A 19,258-nucleotide genomic window follows, 5' to 3' on the forward strand; every position below is an offset into this window, starting at 1 on the left:
AAAGCCTCCCGTCTCCTTTGCCTTTCGGCAAGGCATCGAGTTCGATCTGTAACCAGGTCGTGCGTTGATCTAGTCATCCATTCGTGCCGTCGTTCGTTGCAAAAACAGGAATCGTGGTCGCCAAAAACTGTGTTAATTCTTAGGGCCGGACAATGGCCTAACACAAGGTGTCTACGGAAGACACTTCACCAAAGGGGTGTTACGGCAAGAGGATTAGAATCAATGATTAATCTGACTTAATTAGGCTACTTAGTAAGATCGTCCTTAATAATCACACGCGTAAGATATAACAATGAATGCAGAACGACAATTAACATAGAGAGATAAAAACACTAAGCTTTATTAATTAACCGCTGCTCATTACACAGTGGCAGCAACTTGTTGCGTGTATGTCCCTCTAGTGGAAGGATGATCCGACTGTTCTGAAAGTCGACAGTCGAAGAGTCGGAAAACAGGAGCCGAGTTGATGAGGAACTCGGCCGAGGCCAAAACCAGAATCGTGTAAATAGCCAACTTGCGAGACTATAATTTGTAAATAGTCTAAGTGTGCGCCCCATGAGGGCTATGTATGTAAATAACTAGAAAGTTGTGTAAGTATATATGCAACTAGGGCAAACTCTTAGTTGTGTGTGGGAAAAAAGAACAGAGTTAGAACTATAGAACAGATGAGTGAGAGAGAGAGTGAGAGAGAGAGAAGTGTGAGCCGCGCCATATCTATGTGAGTAACAGCAAATGCGAAGAGCCCTATGCGGCTGATACACTCGACAAAGTGTTGTATTCCTCTCGGTGTTGTATATCCACTTTCTATAGTGAAGAAATCTGTTCACCCGTGGTTTTCCCCGTTTTAGAGTTTCCACTTAAATCTCTATGCACCATTGTTCATCTTGTCTTTTCTGGTATTTCTGTAATTCGTATTTCAGCATTGTCTGCTCATTGTGATTTATATATTCCGCAACGATTTCTCAACAAAGTGGTATCAGAGCTTGAGCTGCAAGCATGGAAGGAGGTGTGAGCGGATTCCCAGGTATGATAGTTCTAAACTCTCAGAACTATGTAGACTGGAAGATAAAGATCGAAGACCTTCTCATAGTAAAAGACCTGTACGAGCCAATCAATAGAGCAGAAATACCTAGGGGGGTATTGGAGTCGGACTGGAAGCTTTTGAATACGAAGGCAGTGGCCACAATCCGACAACGTGTCAATGTAAGTGTCCTTTAGCATGTGGCAAACGACACGAATGCCCACGAGATGTGGCAGAAGCTGTCGGGTTTGTACGAGAGGAAGAACGTGCTAAACAGAACCTCGCTAATGAGAAAGATCGTACGACTGAAATACAAAGACGGTGAGAGCATCGTCGAACACATCATCACATTTATGGGGTATGTAAATCAACTTGTTGCGACCAAGTTTCCCTTGGATGACGCAATGCAGGCCATCCTGCTGATGTGCACACTACCGGAAAGTTGGGAGAACCTGGTGGTTAATCTCAGCACCTCCTGTCAAGAAGAGAACTTGTCTTTACAAATGGTGAAGACAAGCATCCTAAACGAGGAGGCAAGGAGAAAGGACAAAGGAGTCCTGTCCCAAACGGAGTCGAATCTGATTGTTAACTCTTAGGGCCGGACAATGGCCTAACACAGGGTGTCTACTGAAGACACTTCACCAAAGGGGTGTTACGGCAAGAGGATTAGAATCAACGATTAATCCGACTTAATTAGGCTACTTAGTAAGATCGTCCTTAATAATCACACGCGTAAGATATAACAATGAATGCAGAACGGCAATTAACACAGAGAGATAAAAACACTAAGCTTTATTAATTAACCGCTGCTCATTACATTGAATCTGATATCGACTGGAAGGCTTGACGATGAAGACTACAATGGTAGCTTTCAGAATGGCACGTGGAAATTCTACAGAGGAAATCTCATAGTGGCCCGAGCACAGAAAGAAGGCACATTGTACATGATGCATGCCCGACTGTGCAAATCGGAAGTAAATGTGGCAGCCGACTCGGCAAGGGAGATATGGCATAAAAGGCTAGGCCACATGAGTGAGAAGGGAATGCACCTGTTAGCAGACCAGAAATTTCTACCTGAAGTCCAGGGAGTGCACCTGGAGAACTGTGTCGACTTCTTAGCCGGAAAGCAGAACAGGGCGGCATTCCACACAAGACCATCGAGGAGAAGAGAAGTTGCACTAGAACTAGTGCACACGGATGTGTGCTATGTGGATGCTCCATCACATCGAGGAGGACAGTACTTTGTAACGTTTATTGACGACTACAATCGGAAAACATGGGCCTTCGTACTAAAGTCGAAGGATCAAGTACTATGGGTTTTGAAGGAGTTCCAAGCAAGAACCGAAAGAGAGTCTGGTCGAAAACTGAAGGTTGTCCGAACCGACAACGGTGGCGAGTACAAAGGGCAGTTCAAAGAATACTGCAAGTGCCAAGGTATTCAGATCGAATACACAGTGCCAAAGACCCCAGAGTTGAACGGGCTTGCAGAGAGGATGAATCGAACGATCATGGAGAGGGTGAGGAGCATGCTTTCTCATGCAAAATTGTTGAAATCCTATTGGGCTAAGGCGATGTACACAACTGTTTATCTGATCAACAGGTCTCCCTCAGTACCTCTAAAGGGCGATGTCCCACAGAGGGTGTGGACAGGGAAGGATGTCTCCTACCAACACCTGAGGGTGTTCGGATGTTTGGCATATATGCATGTACCAAAGGATCAGAGGTCAAAGCTCGATAGCAAGTCGAAAGCATGCATATTCATGGGATACTTGGAAGAGGAGTTCGGTTACAGGTTGTGGGACTTAGTCGACAAGAAGGTAGTGAGAAGTTGGGATTTAGTCTTTCTAGAAGACAAGAAAATTGAAGACTGGAAGCAACAGAAGTCGGAACCGACTCCCCAGTCAACCTCGACTACCATTTACTTAAGGCCAAGTGAGTCGTCACCGACAGCTATAAGGAGACAACTGGCCGATAGAGCCGAATCTGAGTCGGTCGACTCAGAAAGACCGACAGGCTATGAGTCAGAGTCGGTAGATCTGCTAAAATCAATTTAGGAATATGAGTTGGAGCTGTCCAACCTAGAGATGTTGATTGATGAGCAGAATCCCGAGTAAAGAGAAGAGTTGGCAGAGACATCCGGAAAAGAGCCAATAACGAGTGGACGAAGGTACCCACTCAGGGAAAGGAAGGCACCGATTACATATGCCAGTCAATACATCCTCTTGACTGATGACGGTGAACTGGAGTGCTATGAAGAAGCCATTGCCGACGAGAGCAGAGAAAAGTGGCTGAACACGATGCAAGAGGAGATGGAATCCTTACATGCGAATTACACCTATGACCTAGTAGAGCTGCCGGAAGGTAAGAGAGCACTCAGGAATAAATGGGTCTACAAGGTGATGACTGGAGAAGTCGATAGTGAGCCCAAGTATAAAGCCCGCATAGTGGTAAAGGGTTTCCAACAAAGGAAGGGCGTCGACTTTGACGAAATATTCGCACCAGTCATGAAGATGACATCCATACGAACTGTTCTATGCATTTCTACACGGAGAGCTGGAAGAAGAAATCTACATGCAGCAACCCGAAGGCTTTGAGGAGAAAGGGAAAGAGAACCTGGTGTGTCGATTGAGGAAAAGCTTGTATGGATTGAAACAACCTCCACGCCAATGGTACAAGAAATTTGAGTCCTTCATGATGGAACATCGGTTCGAGAAAACGCAGGCTGATCACTGTGTGTTCGTCAAAAGGTACGAGGAAGGAGATTTCTTGATTCTCTTGCGATCTGTTGATGATATGTTGATAGTCGGTCAAGATGCAAGGAAGATCGGAAGCTTGAAGAAAACTCTCGGCAAGTCATTTGCCATGAAAGACCTTGGACAGGCAAAGCAAATCCTAGGAATGCACATAACCCAAGACAGAGCTCGGAAGGTGCTATGGTTGTCACAATAGAAGTATGCGATGAAGATCCTAGAGAGATTCAACATGTCAGATGCAAAGCCGGTCGGCTCCGTTTTGCTGACAAATTGCAGACTGAATGCGAAATAGTGTCCGAAAGGGCAGAAGGAAAAGGCTAAGATGAAGAAGATACCATCCTCAACAGTCGGTAGTCATATGTACGCTATGGTCTGTACGATACCGGACATAGCATTTGTTGTGGGAGCAATAAGCCGATATATGAGTAATCCAGGGAGAGAACACTGGGCAACAGTGAAGTGGATACTCAGGTACTTGAAAGGCACCTTGGAGGTGTGCCTAAGGTATGGTGTCGGAAAACTTGTACTGTAAGGTTTTACTTATTCGGACATGTCAGGAGATGTCGACTCAAGCCGATCCACGTTAGGGTACATGATGACCTATTTAGGGGGAGCAGTGTCGTGGCAATCATGACTGCAAAAGTATGTAGCCTTGTCGACTACAAAGGCAGAGTATATGGCGGCGGTAGAGGCCGGAAAAGAGCTGATCTGGATGTGAAATTTTCTCACCGAACTAGGCATGAAGCAAAAGGAGTTCTTGCTTCACTATGACAGCCAAAGTGCCATACACCTACCCAAGAACGCGGCATACCACTCCCGGACTAAGCACATACAGACAAGGTATCACTGGTTGCGGGAAAGAGTTGAAGATGGAGAGTTCGCTCTAGTAAAGATCCATACTGACGACAATGGATCTAACATGCTGATGAAGAACCTACCCATGGACAGACTCAGATTCTGTCGACAAAATACAGGACTGACAAATTTCCTCCCACAGGAGTGAAGGGCGAGTTTATTGGGTGTATGTCCCTCCAGTTCATACATGCATACATTAAATGCACATACATACATAATATACATTCATACTAAACATAATATTCAAATATTCATGTTTTTTTAATTTAGATTTTGCCTCCTCCTTTGCTCCCTTGTCTTCTCTCCTCATTGCTGTCGTTGCCTCTTCTCCCCTTGTTGCTTCTATCCTCGTTTTACCATGTTTGGTCTCGTTTTGCCGCCGTTGCTGCTGCCACTTGCCTTGTCGTGCCGCTTTTGCTCACCATTATTCTCTGTCGGGGTTGCGGCAACTACTCTACAAATAGTTTACAAGTACACATAAGTACAAACATCATACATACATAATGCACATAGACATAAACCAACACATAAATTCTTAGAGAGAGACACACACACACGTACATACATACATACATACATACATAAACACACACACATAACATATACAATCATAAACATAGGCCATGCATACAATACATACAATAAATGAAATTAATACTACACAATACAATATGTACATACATACACACATATCTATATACACATATAAACACTTACATACATACACATTTACACATATAACACATACATACAATACAATATGTACACATATACATACATACACATGGAATACAATATAATACATACACACACACACGTGTAGAATATACATACACATGGACACATATATATGTTGTATGAAACATATACACACACACAAACAAACATCACACACATCACACATGCCATACATACAATAAATGCAATTAAATAAAATACAATACAATATGTACATAATACACACATACCTATATACACATGCAATACAATCCATACAATACCTATATACACATGCAATACAATCCATACAATACCTATATACACATGCAATACAATCCATACAATACCTATATACATATATAACAAATACATACATACACATAACACGATATGTACATACATACATACACACACACACACACACACACACACACAAAATGCAATTAAATAAAATACAATACAATGCATGTACATACATACACATATACACACATAACACAATATGTACATACACACACACAAACATAACACACAACTCACATCGATACCACATACAAACATATATGGTGTATGGAACATACACACACACACACACACACACACACACACACACAAACATAACACACAACGCACATGCATAGCACATGAAAACATATATGATGTATGGAACATAAATACACACACCCAAACATAACACACAATACACATACATACCACATACAAACATATATGATGTATGGAACATACATACACACACACAAACATAACACACAACACACATGCATACTACATATAAACATATATGATGTATGGAACATACATACACACACATCACACATGCAAACCATATTCACAATGCACACATACACATATATATATGATGTATGGTTATATGAAAAGTTATAGGTGGGCCATTCTACGTGTAGATAATGGATGAAGAATCTATCATTGAAGTGTTTGAACATGAGAGTGATGATGAAGATAAACCTTTGGGCATATGCAAAGATCCGAGTGGAAATAATTGAGGACGATATATTTTATGAACCATTTTCCTTTGTGTACACAAAACATAATATTTTGAATGGGAAACAAGAAGAAAACTGGTGTTTAAAAGAACATAAAGTCTATATCAAGCCATTATTGATAAACAACAAAAAGACTCTTCAAAAGAATCATGCACTAATGTTGAGGGTTCATTGTTGAGTCAAGCCAGGGAAAATTTTAAAGATACATCTCCAATTAAAACAATCTAGGATAAGATTCCCAAAGATGTTTTAGTTAAATGGATGATAGAATGTAATAGGATACGTGTAAAATTAAGCAATGCTACAATTCCTCGAGATGATAAATTTGAGTTGAATGTTTAGAATTTTTGTGGAAAAACAGTCATGAGATTATGGTACAATGAGTGTGGAAAACCTTATGGTGTTGGTTCTACGGAAGCAAAAGTAGCAAATGTGTGTATTAATAATTTTTTTAGAAGTCATATTAAGAGCCTAAATCATGAAAAATGATATTATGCTCGAAGGGGGTTAAGCCAACAAGATGAATCAATAAACTTATCTAAAATAGATGACAAGGCCTATATCAAGTCTTTGTTGGAAGTTCTCACGACTTTTAATGACACTACAAGTGATAAGCATGTTTGTACTTTAAACCTTAATATTGTAGTTATGAAGAATATGCTAATATATGTGAAAACTGTAGAATTTGATTTAATAGAGGCAACACTTCATGGATATAAACATAAGGCAATGGTGAAGGTAAAATGCAAGGATTGATGGATCTTGGTTCCCATTATGCCCTCCACGAAGTGATTTGTCAACAATTTTGTCTCAACACATACAATCCAAGACCCATCTAAAGGCAATGGAGATGGTTCGACATGCTGGTACACCAATAATGAGTGGATTTCCAGGTCGTCCACGAAAGCAAAAAACTTTACCTTCAAATCAACAAACCTTGAGCAAATTTCTTGTTTAAACCTTTTGACCTTCATCTAGTCAAGAATGTGAGTTCTCCACTCCACATTATTTTGCTTTGTCACTATTGTGTTGGGGATATTGGCATAACAACATAGTGATAAATGATGAGGAAGTACATGTAAAAAATCATTTCTCATCGATCAAAATCATGGAGCCTTATGGTTCTCTGAGCCATACACCAAAGTTGTTGTGACGTATGAGATGCAAGAGTGTGTTATTGATGGATGTTTTTGCCATTTTGATTGTAAAAGAGTATTGAAGATTGAAGAACCCTTTCATAATCTTACATCTGAAAAATGTAATGATTTCTGTATGAGGGTGTATAGGGAGCGTAGGGGTAAAGTCAAAAGAGGTAATCAAGGAATTGTGGAAGATAGGTGATTAGATTATCTTACCCAAGAAGAGACAAGAAAGGAAATTTCAAGTTCTAAGCAAAGTATCTGTCGCACTCATAGACAAATATGGTGGCTAGCTTGCAAAGTTGCAATGCTTTCGGTAAAGGTAATGACTCTCAAGGAAGTATCCCTTGAGAGTGTGGAACGGAAGTATGTTCGATGATATTGTAATAACATTATTGAGGCTCATCGAGCTGGAAAATTTGGTGGAAAGAATGCATTATGGGATTTCTTGACAGATGTTGCACAAAACCTTACTCAAAAGCCACATGGACAACAATTTAAAGACACATCTAAGGCAATTTTTGTCATGATTAAAAAGTGGGGTGAACCAAGATTACACGACTTTGTTTCTAAAATTTTAGAGGGATCCATGAATATATATTTCAGGATGTGGCTAAGGTTTATGAAAATGAAAAAAGAGTGCATGGCATTATAACAAAGGTTCCTTTCATTATTGCCGAGGATGAGACTGCGATTAAGCAGAATGTTAAGTGGGATAGGTCAAATGATTTACTTTTGGGTTTTTGTGGGCTGAAGTCATCCCCTCATCAATGTGTCTCATCATGTATGATAAAGGTGGGTGACTCTAATCTTGGTTATGAAACCATTGTTAGCTCCTTTAACGTCTATGTCGTCGAACACTATGCTAGGGTGTTAATTGCGAATCCTCTTCACCCTAAACTTCCACGATTAAAATGCCAATGGAATGAAGTGGAAACTCTATGGGAAAAACACCTCTCCACAAGTATTGGGCCAATTGTTGGACATGCATCGGATGGAGATAGTAGGAGAAAAAAGATTATGCTTCAAGATTACTTAAACCCAAGAATATGCCTTGGGATGGTTGGATCTTCAAAGGTCAAATGGTAAATTGTCTTCATGATCAAGATTTCATCCATAATGGAAAAAAACTTGTGAATACACTAGATAATCCCTGAAGACAATTTGTAATCAGAGATGTATGGATCACATTGAATAATGTGTCATTGGTATATAATAACTTCTCTATCGATGCACATGGCTTAAGGGAATGTGATATTATGAGAGAAGATAGACAAAATTGGGCTGAGCCCAAAGAATTGCAAGTAGGAATGTTTTTTTTTTTCCAAAAAAATTCTACTTCCATTAGTTAAGAAAAAGTACATAGGATAATATATAACTCATATGTTACAAGCCACTTTGCAATGGCTACAAGAAAACATTATGTATAAATGAAGCAACAAAACCTCGTCACAGAATTACTCGACAGACTCCCCTCAACATGAGCCTCACACAACCCACATTCAGCAAAGACACCCTCCAATCTCTTCACAATTCAGCACCTACCTCTATGTTTGGTACTCTAGGAGGAAACAGCCACCGAGGTGGCTAATAAATCCACTTTGCATTGCCATCCACCATTTGTAACATCGGAGAACCTCTCCATTTAAGAAGGAAGCGGTATCTAGTTTCTTCACTCGCATCAGAGGACCCCTAAAGGCTATCAAACTTTCCTTGTAGCGTAGAAATCAAATTAAACCAAATCATCATTAAACTCTTAGTTGATGGGGTTCTCTTCGCGGTAAACACCTCCTTGCACCTAGATACCCACACTTGCCAAATAGTAAGGCCAACCACGAAAAACCAAACATATACGTATCGTTCCTATATGTGGAATGAATCTCCTTGAGCCGCAGGTTGAACTGTTCCATTCAACACCTTTAAAGAAGGGCTATTTCCATTCCACCCATGAAACCATGCAGCCAATTCAGTAGCTCATGCGAGTTCTACTACATGAAGATTTTTACGCTCTACTACACCGTTTTGCTGAGGTGTGTGTCAACACGAGAACTCTCGTCGGATTCCTTCTTTTCGGAGATACGTCGTAAATTCATCCGAGAAATATTCTTTGCCTGCATCTGATCGAAGACAGTGTACATGCCGACCCGTAGTTTTTTCGACTTCGGCTTTGAATGTTTAGAAGTGCCTGAACACTTCACTCTTTTGCTTCATCGGATAGATCCAGGTGTTCCTGGAAAAGTCGTCGATGAACGTGACATAGTATCCGCATCCGTCGAATGTTGTTGTCTGGGTTGGTCCTCACACATCTGAATGTACGACATCTAGGATTCCTTTGCACACATTCTGCTCTTTAGTGAATGGGTGATGGCATTGCTTTCCAAACTGACATGCTTCGCATATGCGTGTAATCTCCTTCGTCGTAAAGTTCGGGAGTCCAATTACGACTCCTTTCGATTGCATGTTCTGGAGCTTTTGGAGATTGATGTGGCCGATTCTCTTGTGCCACAGTTTCAAGTCGGTTTCGACTTTCTGGCCCTTTGCAAACATGTCTGACTTTACCTCGCTCAATTTGAGGATGAACATACGGCCTTCACGACGGCCGTGAGCTATGACTTGATCGCCTTTTCCGATGAAGCACCCATCGTTATTGAAGCGTACTTGCATTCCTTCTTCAACAATCTTGCCAACCGAGACCGGGTTTTTCGTAATAGTGGGGAAATGCATCACGTTCTTGAGGTAGGTCTGTTTGCCGTCGTTTCCAAATAGGACGTTCCCGATATGTTGTATCGGGTGAGTTGTGTCATCTCTTGTTTCGACATATCCGAGACGTTCGGGCTTCCATAGTTCCCGAAACCAATCTTCATGGGATGTCATGTGATTGGATGCTCCCGAATCAACAAACCATACACAGTTCGGAGTGGAAGCGGTAGGTGATGCAAGTGAGAACATTGAGTGTGCTTCATGCTTCATTATGAACATTACGCCGCGGTCACCGTAGTCGGAGTTCATGGCGTAATTTGTTAGTTGTCGACCTTGCTCACGCTTCTTCTTCCGACACTCCTCTTTGTAGTGGTCGGGTTTTCCACAGTACCCGCACTCAACTGGGTTCCTATGATTGCTTGGTCCGGCATGATGACTCCCCCTTCTGTTGAACTCTCTGGGGTCATTTCTGTTGGGAGACAGGTCCCTCCGGATGGGAAGAGAAAAGAACAGTGCTGATGAACTGTTGAGCGGCAAGCTCAAACCGGAGCCGGATCGGCTGAATAAGCCGGAGCCGGTAAGCGAGACGGATCGGGCGAAACGGATCGGTATGACGGTGAGCAACCGAACCGGCAACCAGTGGAGGCCGGGTGCAATCAGTAACCGGCAGTCCAATCGGAAGCCTAGAATAGGATAGACTACTAGGTATCTATAGTCTCGTAGTAAGTGTCAGATGCTCGTGTGAGCATTGAAGTACATGGTACTTCTGTCAGTCCCAAGAGGATTTGTATAAATAGTGCTACTTAGCACAGTGTGTAAATAGAGTCTTAATATAATTTTGAAATTACGTTCTGCTCTCTCTCTCTCTCTCTCTCTCTCTCTCTCTCTTTGTGTTGTTCTCTGTTTTACGCTTCCGCAAACACTCACGTTTTCATGGTATCAGAGCGCGAGGGTTGAGAACCTTTGCTGCAAACATTTACTCTTGAGAAGAAAACCCTAACAGGTTGAAAACAGACACAGTAGAAGACATGGATAGAGGCATGGCTACGTCACTCCCGGTGGAGAAGCTCGACAGGAGCAACTACGCATCCTGGTCTTACAAGATGCACCAGTACCTGCTTGGACACGGGTACTAGAGTTATGTCGAAGGAGCGAATGATGCGGCGCCAGAATCGGCACACAAGGACTTCCCGGTATGGGAACAGGCGGCAAGCAGGGTGATGTACTGCTTCGCGTCCAGTGTCGGTGATTAGCTGCTCAGCCACATCCGTGACGCCAAGACACCGAAGGATGCTTGGGGGAACCTGAAAAAGGTTTTCGCCGCAAGCACCACTACCCGGAAGCTGCAACTCAGACAGGAGTTGAGCAATGTTCGGTAGAAGAACATGTCCGTGGCAGACTACACGGGCCGGATAAAGGAGATCTGCGACTCGCTCGCCTCTATCAATGTTACCGTAGAGGAAGACGAGATGGTGCAGGTATGTCTCGGAGGCCTGGCGTCCAAGTTCGGAGCGTTCCAGACTGCGGTGTGTACAAGGGAGAATACCCCCTCATTCTTCGACTTACAGTCAATGCTCCTTGTAGGGGAGAACCATGCCGGTGCATCTAACAGTGCATCCCCGGACAACCGAATGTTGTACATGGGAACGGATCGGCTCCGTGGGCGTGGTGGAAGAGGTGGGTCGGCACGCAATGGAGGCGGCCGGCAAGAGCAGGAACAGAGGCACTATGAGCGTGCCGACAGTAGTTCCGGGACTTCCACAAGCAGGGGGAGTCAAGGCGGTGCCGGAGGCCGGCAAGACAAATCTGCTACGGAATGCTGGTACTGTGGCAAAAAGGGCCACAAGGAAAGCGAGTGCTGGAGAAAGTGTGCCGATTCGGACAAATCCGGATCCGGCAAGACCGGTAAGGATGGCCGGCAAAACTCGCACTACGCAAACGGATCAGGAGGATCCGGAACCGGAAAGGCCGGTAAGGGGCCAGCCTTGGTGATGAATCACAAGGCAAACTCAATGAAGAAGACCACTTCCAAAACGGAGGAAGTGTGGTATGTTGATTCCGACGCGTCGAACCACATGACGAGCCACAAAGAGTGGTTCTCCTTTCTGGAGAAACCGGATCAACCAGGAGTAGTCAAAACCGGAGACGACACTCCTCACCCAATCGTGCACGTCGGAGAAGTCCCTCTAAGCCACGTCGGACAGAAAGGGAAGCTGATGAACGTATTACACGTTCCAACAATCACGAAGAACCTGGTGTCCGTCGGTCAGATTATCGACCAGGGGATGCATGTGCGGTTTACGCACCTCGGGTGCTTCATTGAGGATGAGGGCGAAGTCATTGCGCAAGGGCGCAGAGACAGGAGGATGTTTATCCTCAACACCAATGACTTAGGCACCGCTCTGTTCGCGGAACGATAGAAGGTCGAGTCGGACATCGACCTGTGGCACAAGCGGATAGGCCACATCAACTACCGGAGGCTTCAAGACCTGCAAACGAAACAAGTCGTTTTCGGTTTGCCGAAGTTCAGCGGCCGGAGAGCCGAAATTTGTGAAGCCTGCCAACTTGGGAAGCAACACCGGCTTCCATTCCCCACCGAACGGAACCGGAGCCGTAACAAGCTCGATCTCATCCATTCGGATGTGTGGGGACCGGCAAAAAGTGTAAGCCTTGGCGGGAGCCGATACTTCGTCTCCTTCATCGACGACTTTACTCGACATACTTGGATCTACCTCATTGAGCGGAAGAGCGAAGTCTTCGACTGTTTTCGGAGCCTCTAGAAGATGATGGAACGGGAATCGGAGAGGAAGATCAAATGCCTTCGGTCGGATGGCGGAAAGGAATATTTTTCCGGCCAATTCACTAGTTATCTACAACAGAAGGGAATTCGGTGAGAGTTCAGCTGCAGATACACACCGGAGCAAAATGGTGTGGCCGAAAGGAAGAACCGGACACTCGTCGAAGCGGCAAGGGCAATGCTGGAGGAGAAGAGTATGCCCCGGTTCTACTGGGCGGAGGCGGTCCAGACGGCCGTCTACATACAAAACCGCATTGGTGACAAGGTGTCAGCTCATGAGCTGTATTTCGGGCGCAAGCCGAACTTAAGACACGTTCGGATATTCGGCAGCATAGCGTATGTGCATGTGCCGGATCAGAAGCGGAGAAAGCTGGATGCAAAATCGGAAAAATGCATCCTAGTCGGCTATGCTCAAGAGCAAAAGGGGTATAAGTGCTATAACCCCCGGACGAAGGAAGTCCGAGTTAGCCGGGATGTCGAGTTCGATGAATCGGCATCTTGGTACTCCGTACCGACTCCGACTTCCGCTCCCGACCCAATGCCGAAAGATCAGGCCAGTGAGCCTGAATCAGTCCTGTCAGAGGATGGTGAAGACGGGACTCAAGATGAGATTCCGGAATCGTTTCGGTTGAGTGGACCGAACGAGCGACTGAGTCGTTTAGACCAGTCGGATGAAGAGACAACAAGTGGTGGAGACTCTGCCGTGCTCTCCCCGCGCAAGGAACCGAGGAAACGGTTCACGTGCAAAGAGAAAGGGAAGAGGAAGATGCCGGAATTCGAAACCGGCAATGATGAGTCGGATTGGTGCGTATCCGACTCCGGAAAGGAGAAAGGCGGATCTTCGGCAACGAAGACCGAACTGGCCAAGAAGGGCCTCAAATCAGGTGACGGTGCGTTGCGCCGATCAACCCGCCAGAAGGATCCCGTCATACGGTACGGGTACAATGAATACATGGCGCATCATTATGTGTACATGACTAAGGTGACAGAAGTGCGTGAGCCGGAGAGCTACGCAGAAGCGGCAAAGGACGCAAATTGGTGTGCCGCTATGGACGAAGAAATGCGGGCACTCGATGCCAACGAAACCTGGGACCTAGTTGATCCTCCCCGTCACTGTAAACCGATCGGATGCAAGTGGGTGTACAAGGTCAAGTACAACGTCGACGGTTCTGTTAACCGGTACAAAGCCCGGTTAGTGGCAAAGGGATACGTGCAGACCCATGGAATCGACTACGACGAGACCTTCGCTCCTGTGGCGAAGATGACGACGGTTCGTGTGGTACTGGCGGTTGCTGCGGCAAGGGGGTGGCATCTTCACCAGATGGATGTGAAGAACGCCTTCCTTCAAGGAGAGCTTGAAGAAGAAGTCTTTATGACTCAGCCCCCCGGATTTCAATCGGAGATGAACGAGTCGGCGGTATGCCGACTGAAGAAATCGCTTTACGGCTTGAAGCAAGCCCCCCGAGCCTGGAACACGAAGATCACGCACCGGTTGCGTAAGCTGGGGTTTGCTGTCTCTAAGTCGGACTCTTCGTTGTTCATCCGGCAAGGCTCTGACGGTCCGGTATGTATACTCTTGTATGTGGATGATTTAGTCATCACCGGACCGGGTCTTCCCGAAATCAACCGCGTCAAGTCCCGGTTGTCGGACGCATTCGAAATGAAGGACCTGGGGGACCTTCATTATTTTCTTGGGATCGAAGTGATCGGGACCCCCGACAGCATATTGCTCTCACAATGACATTACATGTTGAATATCCTGTATAAGTTCGGCATGACGGATTGCCGACCTGTCTCCACACCCCTGGACCGGAACCAAAAGCTCTGTCCCAACTCCGGACTGGCCTGCAATGAGAAACGGTTTCGACAGGTTGTGGGAAGCCTGATCTACTTAACCATCACCCGACCCGACATCAGCTATCCGGTCGGCATGGTAAGTCAGTTCATGCAGAAGCCGACCATGGAGCACCTTCAGGCACTAAGGACCGGGGACTGCTATACCGGCGAGGTATACCAGAAGACCTTGTCGGTTACACCGATGCTGACTGGGCCGGCGATGCGTCTGATCACCGCTCCACTTCCGGATACATGTTCTTTATAGGTAGCGCGGTCGTTGCGTGGAGCAGCAAGAAGCAGCCCACAGTGGCTTTGTCAAGCACTGAGGCTGAGTACTGAGCCGCTACTGTTGCCACTTGTGAAGCCATCTGGCTTCGGCGACTGCTGCGAGACTTGCGGATCAAGGTGCGAACCCCGATCCCGATTTACTGCGATAACATGAGCAACCTGTAGCTCGCCAGGAACCCTGTGTTCCATGCTCGCACAAAGCACATCGAGGTGCACTACCACTTCGCGCGTGAGCGGGTCCTGAGCGGTGAAGTTGACCTACGGTATGTTCATACGGATCGGCAAGTTGCCGACATCTTCACCAAGCCGCTCGGATCGGACAAGTTGCAGCACTTTACCGACATGCTTGGTATTCAGCATCTCGACGTGCCGCACATGAGGGGGAGAAGCAAGGGCAAAGTCTCTACCGAAACTGGCAAAGGCAAAAAACTGTTGAGCCCGTCGGTAAGAGGAGAGCCGGAAGAAGAAGAGTTGTGCACTCAGGAAGAGAAGTGCATGCTGTGCGGAGGTCATCACGACGGTACTGACCATGATGCGGAGTCGAATGGAGAATTCGATTTCGGTTCACCGGTTGAAGAAGCCGAGGGAAGCATGGAGAAGGCCAAGACTCGGAAGTGGTCCGATGTGGTGAGAGGCCTGAAGTCGGAAGTCGAATCAGAGTGTACCGATTCGGACAAGAGCTAGAACGAGTCGGAGACAGCTGACTCGGATCAACAGATGGACCCGGATGAGTCGGATCGACTAAAGGCCAAGGGGACACGGACACAGCGGAAGTCGATGCCATCGTGGGAAAACCGACGGATCGGCAAGCGCCGGAGTCACAGCAACGTGAGTGCTGAGATGGGCCTATTGAGCAGACATGCCAACCGAGAGGGTCAAGGCGCGCAGAACCAAAGGGTTCGCGGCAAACGGGACCGGACTGGACGAGGAGCGCGAGCAAGGCGGAGTGACGCCAGGAGGAGTCGGTTGAAAGAACCGACTGCCACAGAGGTCGACACTACGACCCCACCTCAGGTTGAGCTTGAGGGGGAGTGTTGAGCGGCAAGCTCAAACCAGAGCCGGATCGACTGAATAAGCCGGACCCAGTAAGCGAGACGGATCGGGCGAAACGGATCGGTATAACGGTGAGCAACCGAACCGGCAAGCAGTGGAGGCCGGGTGCAATCCGTAACCGGCAGTCCAATCGGAAGCCTAGAATAGGATAGACTACTAGGTATCTATAGTCTCGTAGTAAGTGTCAGATGCTCGTGTAAGCATTGAAGTACATGGTACTTCTGTCAGTCCCAAGAGGACTTGTATAAATAGTGCTACTTAGCACAGTGTGTAAATAGAGTCTTAATATAATTTTGAAATTACGTTCTGCTCTCTCTCTCTCTCTCTCTCTCTCTCTCTCTCTCTCTCTCTCTCTCTCTCTCTCTCTCTCTCTGTTGTTCTTTGTTTTATGCTTCCGCAAACACTCACGTTTTCATGAACAAACTCGGCCAAGGCCGAGACCGGATGAGTAGTACCCGGCTACTGAGAGTCGGATGATGCAGACCCGGTGAAGAACGGATGAGGAGTACCCGGCTACGGAGAGCCGGATGATGCAGACCCGATGAAGACCGGATGAGGAGTACCCGGCTACGGAGAGCCGGATGATGCAGACCCGGTGAAGACCGGATGAGGAGTACTTGGCTACGGAGAGCCGGATGATGCAGACCCGGTGAGGACCGGATGAGGAGTACCCGGCTACGGAGAGCCGGATGGTGCTGACCCGGTGAGGAATGCTCACCGGACGAAGAGACATATTCGTAAATATGTTTCTGAGAGCCCATCGAGGCTATATTTGTAAATAGCCGAAAAGTCATATTAGTATAAATATGACTTAGGGCAAACTTTTAGGTTGTTGTTGTTATTCTTGTTGGTGCAAGAAAAGAGAGAGCGCGTAACTGTGTACAGAGAGAGAGAGAAAGAGGTTGTTGCCTCTGCTGTAACCGCCGCCTGTGGCGAAGATCGTGAGCACAAGGTCGTTGCCTCCGTGAACTCACTGTTGTACATTCTAGCATAGTGATAGTTTGCAGCCTGTGGGCTGCCGTGGTTTTTCCCTCTTTGGGATTTCCACGTAAACATCCTGTGCACTCGCTTCTTCTTCATGTCGTGTTTTATTTCCCGTTTTTCTGTCGATGATTCTAAGCTCGGTTGTGGCCGAGCGTTGTGCAAAAGGAGCCTTGAGTTCCCGTCAAGTGGTATCAGAGCGAAACAACACAGCAAATGGACGAATCGTTTGGCGGCATGTTCAAGCTCACTGGCTCCAACTATTCGGTATGGAAGTCGAGGATGAGGGACATGCTCGTGGTTAAAGACCTCTGGCTGCCGGTTCAGTTCGGGGACAAGAGACCGGACAAAATCGACGCCGCGATATGGGAGGTGATGCACATGAAGACAACGGCGTACATACGGTGCTTCATCGACATGAGCCTGTACAACAACTTCAATGAAGAGAGCAAGGCTCATGAGCTCTGGGAGAAGATCGGCATAATGTTTCAAAACAAAAATGTTGTCAATCAGGTTTCGGTATTCCGAAAGCTAGTAAGACTCCGGTACCAAGATGGCTCCAGCATGGTGGAGCACATGAATGCCTTCCAGGGGCTGATTCACCAGGCAACTTCATTGGAAGTACCTCTCGCCGACGAGGTACTAGCGCTACTTCTGCTCGGTTCCCTCCCGGATAACTGGGAGACGTTGGTTGTCACTTTGGGCAACGCCGGGCCGGAAGGAAAGCGGTCATCCCTAGCAAGAGTAAAGTTGAGCTTGCTAGATGAGGAGGCGCGTAGGAAAGATAAAGATACGAGCTCCGATTCCAAAGCGCTCCTTACCGAATCGGAACGCGGAAGACATAGAAACCGTAGTCCCCAGAACCGGGAGAAGTCGGGGACACGGTCAAAGTCAAGGGGAAGGCCTACTTGCTTCTATTGCGGCAAGCAGGGACACTTCCAAAAGAACTGTCGGCATTTCCGAAAGGAGAAGGAAACTGACGGTACCGATTTGAAGTGGACCCCGGACCGGAACGGTAAAGACAGGAGGGGGCCAGACCGGAAGGGAACAACGGCAATCGCGGCAAGTGAAGAAGAGTTGATGCTCATCACCGAGGAGAGTGAGATAAACCTTGCCGGCGACGAGATGACCTGGGTGGTAGACTCTGGAGCGTCGTTCCACGTTACCCCGAAGCGAAAATGCTTCTCATCCTGCTCAACCGGTGATCACGGCTGTGTCCGAATGGGAAATGAAGGTACATGCCGAATTGTCGGCATAGGAGACGTGTGGCTGACAACACCAACCGGATGCAAGTTCCTGCTGAAGGATGTCCGACACGTTCCGGAGGTTCGACTGAACCTGATGAGGGCTACACGGGTACCATCCGGAATGGCGTCATGAAGCTCAGCAAAGGGAGCCTGATTGTGGCTCGGGCCTGGAAAGTAAACACATTCTACCTGATGAGTGCCCGGTTATGCCCGGAAGAAGTGAACATGGCTTCCGACACTGCCGGTGAGCTGTGGCACAAGAGGCTATGTCATATGAATGAAAAGGGGATGAAGAGGCTTGCAGACGACAACCTCATTCCAGTGAAGAACGTGCACTTAGAGAAGTACACTGATTGTCTGGCCGGTAAGCAGAACCGGACCTCCTTCCGACCAAGGCCACCGATGAGACGGAATGCACCACTTGAGTTGGTGCATACGGATGTGTGTCAAGTAGACACGAAGTCACATGCCGGAGCGCACTACTTCGTGACGTTCATAGATGACCACAGCCGGAAGTTGTGGGCCACACCGTTGAAGACGAAGGATCAGGTGTTATCCATCTTCAAAGAGCTCCACGCGAGTGTGGAAAGAGAAATCGGCCGGAAGCTGAAGGCGGTTCAGGCAGATAATGGAGGAGAATACCGGGGGTAGTTCGAGGAGTACTGCCGCTCGAAGGGAATCCGGCTCGAATTTACAGTCCCGAAGACGCCGGAACTAAACGGACTGGCTGAGAGGATGAACCGGACCATAATGGAGAGGGTCCGAAGTATGCTAGCGCATGCAAAACTACCCAAGAAGTTTTGGGCTGAGGCACTGTCGACGGCGACATATGTGATAAATAGA

Source organism: Azolla caroliniana, unplaced genomic scaffold (assembly GCF_043228905.1).
Source record: "Azolla caroliniana isolate FFs.n. ecotype wild unplaced genomic scaffold, voAzoCaro1.0.p SCAF_13, whole genome shotgun sequence".
Taxonomy (NCBI): domain Eukaryota; kingdom Viridiplantae; phylum Streptophyta; class Polypodiopsida; order Salviniales; family Salviniaceae; genus Azolla; species Azolla caroliniana.